Here is a 12,620-nt window from a genome sequence, read left to right on the forward strand (position 1 = left end):
AAAAACAAAAACAAAGATACAAGGTAATTCAATGAGGAAAATGATAGTCTATTCAATGAATAGTACTGAAATACCTGAATATTTGTTTCAAAAAAAAAAAAAGAGTATTAACCTCATACACAAAACAATTCAAAATGGATCTCTCTCTCTCTCTCTCTCTCTCACACACACACACACACACACACACACACACACACACACACAAAACTTCTAGAAGAAAACAGGGAAAAATCTTCATGACCTTGGGTTTGGCAAAGACTTCTTAGATAGGACATTAGGAATCATCAAAAAGAAATTGATGAACTAAACATCAAAGTTAAAGACTTTCAAATCAAAAGACATTGCTAGGAAAACAAAAAGGCAGGACACATATTGGGAAAAAACATTTATAAGACATATCTGACAAAGGATTTATACTCATAAAGTATAAAGAATATTTACAACAATGTCACAACAAATAGAGGATATCAATAAAGAGAAATGATAAAAAGAAATAAACAGAAATTCTTCAGCTAAAAAGTACAATAACTAAAACGGAAAATTCACTACAGTGGTTTAACAACACATTGAGCAGGAGAAGAAAGAATCAGCAAACCTGAAGACAGAATAATTGAAATTATCCAGTCTGAGAAGCAGAAAGAGAGAAAAAAAATGCAAAATGAACAGAGCCTAAGAGACTGTGAAACACTATCAAGCATACCAAAATATGTTCAACAGGAGTCCAAGAAAGATAGGAGAAAGAGAGAAGAGTAGAAAAACTATTTGAAGAAATAATAGCCAAATTTCATTAAGACCTCAATCTATACATTTTCAAGAAGCTCAAGGATCTCTAATCAGGACAAATTCTAGGAGATCCACATTAAGACACAGTATACTCAAATGGACAAAAGCAAAAACAAAGACAGAATCTTGAAAGCAGCAAGGGAGAAGCAACTAATCACATATAAGAGATCCTCAATGAGATTAATAGCCAATTTCTCATCAGAAACCATTGAGTTCCACCAGAAGGCAGTGGGATGACATATTTAAGGTGCTGAAAGAAAAAAACCCCTGTTAGCCAAGAATTCTGTATACAGCAAAACTGTGCTTCAAAATTGGAGAAGACTATTAGTACATAGACTTACAAGAGAGGCGGGCAAGTAAACACATATTTCACACACATACAGTATGGCAAATTCTATAAAAAGGGAGTGGCTGGCCTCACAGAGGTGGTGACACTGTAACTTAATTGTGAATAAATATGCTGAACAGACAAGGAGGAAAGCACTCCACGCAAAGCATGTGAAAAGGTACAGTGGCATGCTAAACCATGGGATGTTGGGGGATTTCTTCTGGAGGCTCTTTTTGCTGATTCTGCCATTTGATTGGACTGTATGACTCTCCTTGGATTGGATAATCAGATAATAATATAATCCCTTTCATCAGCTGGATATTTCCCCCTAGTCCTGACCCTGCCTCAGTAGGCAGGTCTTATTCGTCCTAGCCCCTTTGCACTGACCAAGTCTGCTGTAAGTAACCAGCCCATCCAAGCTGTACACTTCTTGAAGCAGATGGCATCTTTTCACCTTTCCAAGTTCAGGGTTTGGGCAATAAGAGATGTTTAGTCACAGCTCCCACAGGACCAGGTCCTCTCTTGTCTTAAAAAAAAAGAGCTCTTAATTACAACAGGAGAATTTGTCTGCTACCTCATGTGACAGAGTAATTAAACACTAAGACTCTGAACAGGAACCAGGCAGAGAAGAACATGGCAGAAAGAATACTTGAATCAGACACACTCACCTGGGTTTGAACTCCAGGCTTTGCCTTGTGTCCTTGAGCAACCCACTTCTCTCTGAGCCTCAAATTCCTCAGCTGTGAAATGGAGATGATAACATTTACCTATGAGGGTTCTTATATGCAAAGTGAGAGATGTAATTAGATGAAGAGAGAGAAGAGTAGGAGTCCAGCAAGATCTGGAGTTTCTGAGCTCAGGAATGACAATAATATTTCCAGGACCCTAACTGTTAATAGTGGTTAGCTATGGTGAAAGAGACTAGGGTGGGGTGGGGGCTTTTGCTTTGAATTTTTCATAAATTTTGGTATTTTAGAGTTTTTTTTTAAACAATGAACATGATTAATTTTGTACTTAAAATATACTTGGTATAAATATTACACCTCAATAATAAGTTTTTTAAAAGCTTGTATTGGTTGGAAAATCATCCAGGAGAAGGTAAGAGTGGCTGCTTCGCAGGACTGGAAGATCTGGGGTCTGGGGTGAAAGGGAGACTATACTGTATGCTTTTGTACTCCTTGAATTTTCTTCATCATGAATTTGTATTCCTTTCCCTCCCCCCCCAATATGTATTACTTTTTAAAAGAATTTAAAAATTATTTTTAAAACTAAGGAAAAATGTTTTAAATTTTCAAAAAATGGGAAAAAATAAAGGAGAAATCAAAGACGTTCCCAAATAAACAAAAATTGAGCAATTTTGTTGCTAGTAGATCTGCCATCTGCCCTACTAGAGATGCTAATGGGACACTGGAGAGTTACTCAAAGTCATATGATGAAATAAAAGCATCAGTAAAGATAACTAAAGAAGTAAATATAAAAGCCAGCAGTATTGCATTTTTGGTAATTCCTTCTTTTAAAAAAAACACATAAAATAATTATAAAGCTGTGCTATTGGGCACATTATATATAAAACAAGCACAAAACGTATAAAGATGTAATTAATCACAATAACAACATAAAGGAGAAAGGATGAGATATACAGGAGTACGATTTTTGTATACTATATAAGCTAAGTGGGTATTAATTCAAACTAGGTTGTAAAAGTTTAAGATATTAATTGTAATCCCCAAGATAAACACTAAGAACATAACTTAAAATATATATACAGAAAAGGTAATGAGAAGGGAATCAAAATAGCACACTATAAAAATCAGTTAAACAAAAAAGGGCAGTAATGGAAGATATGAGGAATAAAAAAAATATGACATACAGAAAATAAATAGTAAAACAGGAGAAATCCTTCCCTATCAGTAATTAGTTTAAATGTAAATGAATTACACCCTCCAATTAAAAGGCAGAAACTGACAGAATGGATTTAAAAAAAAAAAAGACCTATCCATACGCTGTCTTCTAGAGTCTTGCCTTGATCCAAAGAGACAAATAAGTTGAAAGTGAAAGGATAGAATGAGGCAGTTCATACAAACAGTAACAAAAAGTGAGCTTGAGTATCTATATTAATATAAGACAAAATAGGCTGTAAGTCAAAGATTGTTATAAGACCCAAAGACATTAAAGATTGACTAAAAGCTCAGTTCAAGACATGACAATTATAAACATAAACCCACCTAATAAGAGCCCCAAAATATGAGAGAAAATTTGACAGAAATGAAAGGAGAAAGTTTAGACTTAACAGATAAATATAGAACACTCCACCCAGTAACAACAGCAGAACACATTCTTCTCAAGTACACATGGAGCAGTCTCCACAGACAGACCTTATGTCGGACCACAGAACAAGTCTCAATAAATTTTAAGGCTGAAATCACACAAAAGTATCTTCTCCAACCATGATGAATAAAACTAAAAATCAATAAGAGAAGAAAAAGTGGAAAATCCACAAACATGTGGAGATTAAACAATACAACCTTAAGCAGCCAAAAGGTCAAAGAAGAAATCACAAGGGAAATTAGAAAATACTTAGAGATAAATGAAAACGAAAACACAATATACTAAAACCTATGGTATACAGCACAAACACGCTCGGGAGGAAATTTATAGCCATAAATGGCTATAATAAAAAAGCTCCCCGAACAATAACTCAATTTTATGCCTGAAGAGACTACTAGAAAAAGACCAAACTAAATCCAAAGCTAGAAGGAAGGACTTAATAAAGATTAGACTGGATACAATGTAATAAAGAATAAAAAAAAGTCAATGAAATAAAAATTAGTTCTTTGAAAACATTAATAAAATTGACAAATATTTAGTTAGATGACCAAGAAAAGACTCAAATTACTACAATCAGAAGAAATAAAAGGGGAACAATGCTACAGACCTAACAGAAATAAAAAGGATTATATGGGACTGTTATGACCAATTGTATGCTAAGAAGTTAAATAATTAACAGGTTAAACAAATTAAATGAACAAAACTGACTCAAGAAAAAACAGAAAATTTCAACAAACCTACAACAAGAGATTGAACCAGTAATGAAGAAGCTCCCAATAAATAAAAGTCCTGGCCCGGCTTCACTGGTGAATCCTACCAAACATTTAAAGAAAAATTGGCACTAATCTTTCTCAAACTCCTCCAAAAGAGAGGTGAGGAGGGAATACTTCCTAACTCCTTTTAAGAAGCCAGCATTCCTTAATTTCAAAACCAGATAAAGACATTACAGAAAACCACAGACCAGTACACTTTATGCAAATATCCTTAACAAAATACCAGTAAACTGAATCCTTATTAAGAGAATTTTATGGCCAGGCACAGTAGCTCACACATGTATTCTCAGCACTTTGGAAGGCCAAGGCAGAAGGATTGCTTGAGGCCAGGGTTCAAAAACCAGACTGGGTAACATAGTGAGACCCTGTCTCTACAAAAAATTTAAAAATCAGCTGGGCATGGTGGTGTTGTGCCTGTAGTCCTAGCTATTCAGGAGGATTGCTTGAACCCAAGAGTTCAAGGCTACGGTGAGCTATTAATATGATTGTGTCACTGCATTCCAGCCTGGGCTATAGAGCAAGACTATGTCCTAAAAAAAAAAAAAAAAAGAGAGAGAGAGAGAGAGAGAGTGAGAGAGAAGTTTGTACCATGACAAAGTGGGATTTATCCCAGGAATGCAAAAGGGGTTCAACATACGAAAATCAATCCACGCAATATACCACGTTAATAAAATAAAGGAACAAAGGTCACATGCTCATCCCAATTGATACAGAAAAATCATTTGACAAAATCCGGTGGTCTTTCATGATAAAGACATTCAGCAATTTAGGAATAGAAAGGAACTTCCTCTGCATGATAAAGAGCATCTGTGGAAAACCCCACAGCTAACATCATATTCAATGGTGAAACACTGAAAGCTTTCCACCTAAGATGTGGAACAAAATAAAGGTATACATTCCCACCACTTCTATTCAACATTGTACCTGAAGTTCTAGTCAGAACATAAAGCAAGAAAATAAATAAAAGGCATTCAAATTGAAAGCAAGAAGTAACTACTTGCAGAAGACATGATTTTATATGCAGAAAATCCTAACGAATTCAAGAAAAACTGTTAAGAGCTTATAAATTCAGCAAAGTTACAGAATGAAAGATAAACACACAAAACGCAGTTGTATTTCCATATATTACCAATGAACAATTTAAAAAGGAAATTAAGAAAACAACTCCATTTACGATAGCATAAAAATTACTTAGAAATAAATTTAACCAACGAGGTGTAAGATTTGTGCACTGAAAACTACAAAACAGTGCTGAAAGAAACCAAAGAACCCTAAATAAATGGATAGACACTGTGTTAAAGACCATATATTGTTAAGATGGTAATACCACCCACAATAATCTACAGATTTGATGTAATCCCTATCAAATCCTAATGGCGTTTTTTGGTAGGAATGGAGAAGCTGATCCTAAAATTCATGGAATTGCAAGCAACACTGAAGTCAAAACAATTCCCAGAAAGAAAAAGTCGAAGGATTCACACTTCCCCACTTCAAAACTTACCACAAAGCAACCGTAATTAAATCTGTGGTATTAGCATAAGGACAGACACATAGATCAATGGAAAATAAAGAGTCCAGAAGTAAAATGATACATTTATAGTTAATTTATTTTCAATAAGGGTGCCAAGACCATTCAATGGAGAAAGAACAGTCTCTTCAACAAATGGTGCTGGGACAACTGAACAGCCATATTAAAAAGAATGAAGCTGAACCCCTATCTCACACCATGTACAAAAAATTAACTCAAAATGGATCAAAGACTTATGTGTCAAAAACAAAACTATAAAACTCTTAGAAGAAAATATAGGGGTAAATCTTCATGACAATGGTTTCTGAGATACGACACCAAAAGCACAAACAACAAGAAAAAAATTAATTGGACTTCATCGAAATCTAAAACTTACGTGCATCAAAGGACACTATCAAGAGAATGAAAAGATAATCCTCAGAATGGGAGAAAATATTTGGAAATCAAATTCCTGATAAGAGTCTAGTATCTAGAATATATCTGAAGCTCTTACAACTGAACAACGAAAAGACAAGTAATCCAATTTAAAAATGGACAAAAGGTCTAAACAGACATTTGTCCAAAGAAATTCTTCAGATGCTCAACACGCACATAAAAGAATGCTCATTATTACTATTAAGGATATGCAAATCAAAACCATAATGAGATACCACTTCATGCCCACTAGGGTAGCCATAATATAAAAAAAAGAAAATAACAAGTGTTAATGAGGATATGGAGAAATTGGAACCCTTATTTATTATTGATGGGAATGTAAAATGGTGTAGCAACCGTGGAAACAGTTTGGCAATGCCTCAACACATTAAACACAGAACTATTAATACCATATCACCCAGCAATTCCACTAGGTATACACCCAAAGAATTGAAAATAGGTATTCAAACAAAAACTTGGACACAAATGTTATCCAATTATCCATCAGCTGATGAATAGATATACAAAATGTTTGGTAAATCCATACAACAGATTATTATTCAGCAATAAAAAGGAATAAAGTACTGATACAGGCCTCAATATGGATAAACTTTGAAAACATTACACTAAGTGAATGAAGCCAGACATAAAAGGTCACATATTGTATAACCCCCATTTATATGAAACATCCAGAATAGATAAACTCACAGACAGAAAGCAGATTTGTGGTTTCCACAAACTGGGGGAATGAGGGAGTAGGCAGTGGCTGTCTAATGGGTATGAAGTTTTTTTGGGGGGTGAAAATGTTCTGAATTAGAGACGATAGCTGCACAATACAGCTGAATGTACTAAATGTACTAAATGTCACTGAATTGTACACTTTAAAATGGCTAATTTTATGAATGTGAATTTTATCCCGAAAAAAGGTCAAATATACATCAATCACATGGTGCAGCCAAGAGAAATAAAGACATATGCCCACTGTACACAAATGTCCACAGCAGCTTTACTTGTAATAGCTAAAAACTGTAGACACCCTAAATACCCATCAACAGATGAATGGATAAAACAAATTGTGGTATATTCACACAATGGAATGCATTTACTAAAACTCATTGAACTGTATCCTAAAATAGGTAAATTCTATTACATACAAATTATATTACCAGTTGTTTAAAAGTTAACAATCTTCATTTAAAACAAAAGACATCTGTTTAAATTAACCAGAAAAGCAATGAAGTTACAAGTTTATATTAACGTAAATATATAACTAGCCTTCAGAAAACAGCACCCCTCTATCCGCAATATTGGCTCCCTATGCCCACTGTTCATGTTTCTTCATGACTCAAATGTCATCCCAACACATAAAAAGACCTTTCCAGCTTGGCTTCCAATAGTCTTGTGGTATCCCAACTCCAAAATTCAAGAAGAAATCACGCGAATGGTCTAGCCTACACCACATATCCAGCTCTGATTCAAAATCTGTACTACTTTGGGTGGAGAAGGGGCGTGGCATGGGAGCATATTAGGATCCTATACTCCTTAGAACAACCCTACCCACTGGTCCTTAGAATGATGTCCCTACATCATTGGGCAGGTTTTTAAAGAAAAGCTGTGGTCAAGAAGGTTAGGTAACAGTCTTAACAGATGAAACTGAAAAGGAAAGGAAAAATTTGCTGTTTTTTAATTCCCTAATATTCTGAATCAAGCCACTTTTTTATTATATCTAACATATAGCACTCTTACAATTAAAAAAAACTGTGCCAATAGGAAATTAAATTAACAAAACACATTTTTAATGTTTTTAAATCTTTTGATGCCTCAGTTTCTTCATCTTAATATAGGAATAATAAAATGGTGGTGAGGATTAAGTGAGAAAACATTGATAAAGGATTTAGAATTCTATGAATATCAACAAATTTTGCTCTTGATTTTTTTCCCACTTGAAATGTCTTCTGAGCCTATGATTTCAATACCTATTTTTTCATGTAAAGCTTATAAAGCATATGCTATCACTAAAATCTCTACTGAACTACACAGAATTATATACTGTCATCTCAGGAAAAAAAAGCAAAGTTTTTTTTGTTAGTTTTTAATAGCATAAGACACAATATGTTAAAATAAGTACTCACTGAACATACACAGTTTCAGAGTATAAGGATACTCACTGTTCTGCACTAAGCATTGCAGACATAAAGAAGAGGATAAGCGCTCTCAGTCTACTGCTATAGTATGTTTATAACTACATTGTACTGAAGAAGCAGCACTCTGTCTGGAGAAGTCTTGAAATCCATTTGAGTAAAATCTTGAGGAGAAACAAAAAGGTCAATGGTAAAATACGCATATAAGAAATAAGAGACAGACTTGGAGAATTGTAGTAGTATTGATGGAACATTAGCAGGTTGGAAAAGTGATGGAATATTATAAAGATGATGCTTGGAAACAAAGGTTAGAACCAGACTCTGAAGGGTTTTCGAAAAAAAAAAGGAAAAGCTAAGACATTTTAATTACAATGGGAAGCCATCAGAAATTTTTATGGAGCAACATTTGGAGGGAGACTGCAAAGAGAGGCAAAAAGTATTATTTTTTTAAAAAAATGCATAACCTTGTTTCTGACTTTAGTTTAAACATTTTATTAGTTGTGTGGGAACAAATTACTGAACCTCTCTTAGCCTGTTATCTTACCTGAAAATAATAGTTATCTCAGCAATATTGTGAAGATTAATGAGTTATATGGCTTATACAATACTTAACTCAATATATTAATAATATAAGAGACATATATATACATATATCACTTGCTATGTGCCACATACTACTTTAAGGTCTTTGTATATATATATATATTAACTCATTTAATTCTCACAACAATCCTACAGAGTAGGTATTATCCCCATTACACAGTTGAGGGAACTGAAGGACAAAGAGATTAAACACCTTGCCCAGGGAAACTCAGCTATTAGGTGGTAGAGATGAGATTCAAACCAAGGCAATCTGGCCCTAGCCCTACATTATAATGCTTCTCTAAGAAAGATCAAGTCTATGTTTTTAAAACCCTGGTAGAATTTTCTAATGTTTCTGTTAAACATGCAGACTCTTTAACCTCATCCTCCAGACCTACTGACTCAGAATTTTTTGAGATTTGAAGTGCAAGAATCCACAATTAACAAACCCTTCAAGGTAATGTATACACAATAAAGTTTGAAACTCCTTGATTTAGGTAGATAAAACAAAAACTCAATGAAAAGAATCCAGGTAGGGAACAGATTACAAAGTAGAGATCAATTTAATGAATTTACCATTTTCTGGTAGCACATATGAAAGAAGAATGGAATCCGGTCTGCAATCCTTAGGGAAGTATACGCAATGTCTTTCTTACAAAGACATTGTATGAAAAACATTTATATTTCAATGATCATAAACACTATTTAAACCTATTCTTCCTGGCTAATACTGAAAACAAAAGTTCATTAGCAGGAATGGGGGAGTAGGAGTAGCTAGCAGTGGATGAAGTAATGTCTTTATTCTGAACTATTAGAATTATTATTTAAAAATATTATTTAAAAGATATTTCTACATTTATGTGGTACAACATCCTGGTGTCAAAACCTTAAAAGGAACTTAAAATATCTTTTTCTATAAAGCAACACAAAATTAGTATGACAGTTCTCAATATGGCCAGATGTAAAACTTGCACACATTTAAAGTTCTCATTTACAATTTACATTTAGGGTAACACATTTAAACTATTCCATAAAACATAGATTTACTATGGGGTTGAATGGAGTTTGATATTGAGATAGTTCATCATTAAAAATAAAAAAAAGAAAACCCAAAACAACAACAAAAACTAAAGAAAAACCGATTCTTAAAGTAACAGTAGAATAATTCGAAAATGACTCCCTAATAACCCAGCTGGCCAATGAATGACGGGGGTGAAAAGTCAGGGCAGTGGAACTAAATCTTATCCCTATTGTTTGCAAATTAAGACCCCTGTGAATCACCGCTCTAACCTTATAGCTAGTTTAAATGGGCAAGAGTGTCGGATTTTTGAGGTTCATGAAAAGTGTCAACCGTGAAAGGAAAATATCCGGGTTTTAAATACAAAGGATACTGTTTTCAGTTTAAATCCCCACCAGGCAATTCAAAGACTGTCACTTCCCTGCAGTCCAAGGTAATAAAGACTGCTCCGGGTATCCATCCCTCTTTGGGGGAACTCGGAACCACATAGAGCACCTTTTCATTCTAAACCTGCCTCCAACTTTCCATCTTTTAATAAAGGAAGATTCTTTTACCTGTGGTAACGCTTTCACAATGAGATTTAACCACTATTGAAGCTTCAGGATTCGAGCCAAATGGATGGAAATACTAAACTGCGATTACGAAAAAACCACAGAGACAGCGTATAAACAAGGCTTAATCTTGAGGGGCCGGCAGGGCCTCCGCATCCTCAATCTCAGGGTCGGCTGGTGTGCGCAACTGTCGGGAGCGCTGGCCCGGCAGACGCTCCTCAGCGCCCCCAATTCCCAAAGTCTCCACGCCTGACCCCAGGACCAGACACCCCCAAAGCCACTTTGAGGCCCCCGCCACACTGTCCGGCCTCTAGACCGCCTGTTCCATTCGACGGTCCCGCTTCTCACTCTGTAATACTCCGTTTCTTCCCATTCCCCATTTACTCACCAAGGCGCGCTGGGCAGAAGTTCCAGAGTGTCCGTGTCACTTTTCCCTTCTCGCACTGCGCCACTGCACGCCAACCACGAGCTGCCCCATCCAACGGCCCGGAGGATTCAAATTCGCTCACTTCCGCCCGCAACCCGGAAGGAGGGGTCGGCCCCGCCCCAGAGGGCGGGACTTGCGGAGGCGCCGGATGTGGGGAGTGACCCCGCGCGTCTGCTTCGCGCCAACCTGGCTGTGTCCACTTCGCATTAGTTTATTTTATACGCTCTCTTTCCGTAGGTAGGATCTCAGAAGAACCGTGGGCGCGGGGGCGTTGTTTCCGCCTGATTGCTCTTGGGAGAATCTTGTTTCTGCAATGGACAGAGACGTGATGAATTTTCATCACCTTCAAAGAATGGGGAAAATAAAAGCCCTGACGGAGCTGGAAGGTTTTTTTACCCCTCCCCTTTTCCTCGAGTAAACAATGGCAGCAGCCAGAAGGAAAAAACCAAACCCTCCACATACTTAGCACAGGTTTTCTTGGGCCTCCTCAGTCCTTTCCAGGCTCAGTCAAGACTTTTAACCTCTTTCTGTCCCGTTTGAGGAAGACAAAAAGCCAAGTGCATCAATCACTCGTAGTCCAGCCACAAATTGAAAATAGTAAGTGTAGGACAGTTCTTGGTCCCAAATAAAACATGTGAGGGCAAGTGTTAGAAAGCAATAAATCTTTTTTTCCCCCTCTGATAAGGGATCATTTTATAAGATCATTACGTATTGTCCTGTGAGATTCTTAGGACAACAGTGTCATTTTCCTTTATTGAGGACCACAAATATATCCCTGATCCAAAACATCTTGCGCTTCTGAAGAGATACATCTGAGAGCTTTCAGAAACAAAAGGAAGAACTAGACATTCTCTTGGAGGAGTAGGGTAGGGGGAGAGAAAACTAATCTCTGACCTTTATTTAGGTCTGTGATTGATGTTGCCACAAGATCATCCTCACATCTAATAGCGTTGATTTACCTACGCTGATCAGTTCAAACCAAGCCATCTTTAGCCTCTGTTAAAAATACAATTTGAAAGATTCCCTAGATTTCTAGGCATCTATTTTACAGATAATACATGTGTAAAGCTATTAACTGATGTACTGTTTTTAACAGTGGAAAATAGAAAGTAACTGTCTACCAAAAAGGAAATAGTTAAATACATGTAGGTTATGATACCTTAGGATCTAATATATTGGCGCTGCACTAAAAATAATGAAGTGGATCAGTAGGTACTGAAATGAAATATAGAAAAAAATCATTTTTAGAAGACTACAGCATCCTTCTTTTAAAGTATGTATGTGTGTATATGGTATACAAAGTTTCTGGATGGATACATAAACTGGAAACAGTTATCTCTTGGAGTGGGATTGGCAAAGAGGATGGGAAGAGATGGAGGACTTTTACCTTTCACTTCATAAGCAGTTGAATTTTAAAAATAGTAAGTATATTTCACTTTTGCAATTTTATTTTTAAAGGAAGATTATTAAAAATTGAGTACATTCTGGATACAGAATCAGGTTTAATAAATGTATAAATTTATAATGTTTGGATAGTCTGTGTCCGTTCATCAATTCATTCAACAATTATATATAATGACCACACATTTTGTCATTCATCATATGTTATTTTATGTTCCAAATTTCTAATATGTCCCCATTAAATATATCACTCCTTGAAGTTCCTCGAAGGCAGCAACTGTATCATGTATTTCCTACGTCCTTCATAATCCTTGGCATCTTCCCACTGTTAAGTTTCATCCTTCAC

General features: G+C 35.8%; 1 protein-coding gene across 1 annotated transcript in view; it reads right to left on the bottom strand.

Moving 5' to 3' along the window:
• G2E3 (G2/M-phase specific E3 ubiquitin protein ligase) overlaps nt 1-10,872 on the bottom strand; it is a 70,248-nt gene extending 59,376 nt beyond the window's left edge. The window contains exon 1 of the mRNA XM_012647879.1: nt 10,835-10,872. The gene's annotated coding sequence lies outside the window, so the exon portion shown is untranslated. The remainder of the gene's footprint in view (nt 1-10,834) is intronic.
• Nucleotides 10,873-12,620: the final 1,748 nt, after the last annotated feature.

This window comes from Propithecus coquereli, unplaced genomic scaffold (genome assembly GCF_000956105.1).
Source record: "Propithecus coquereli isolate 6110/MARCELLA unplaced genomic scaffold, Pcoq_1.0 Scaffold273, whole genome shotgun sequence".
In the NCBI taxonomy this organism is placed as follows: Eukaryota; Metazoa; Chordata; class Mammalia; order Primates; family Indriidae; genus Propithecus; species Propithecus coquereli.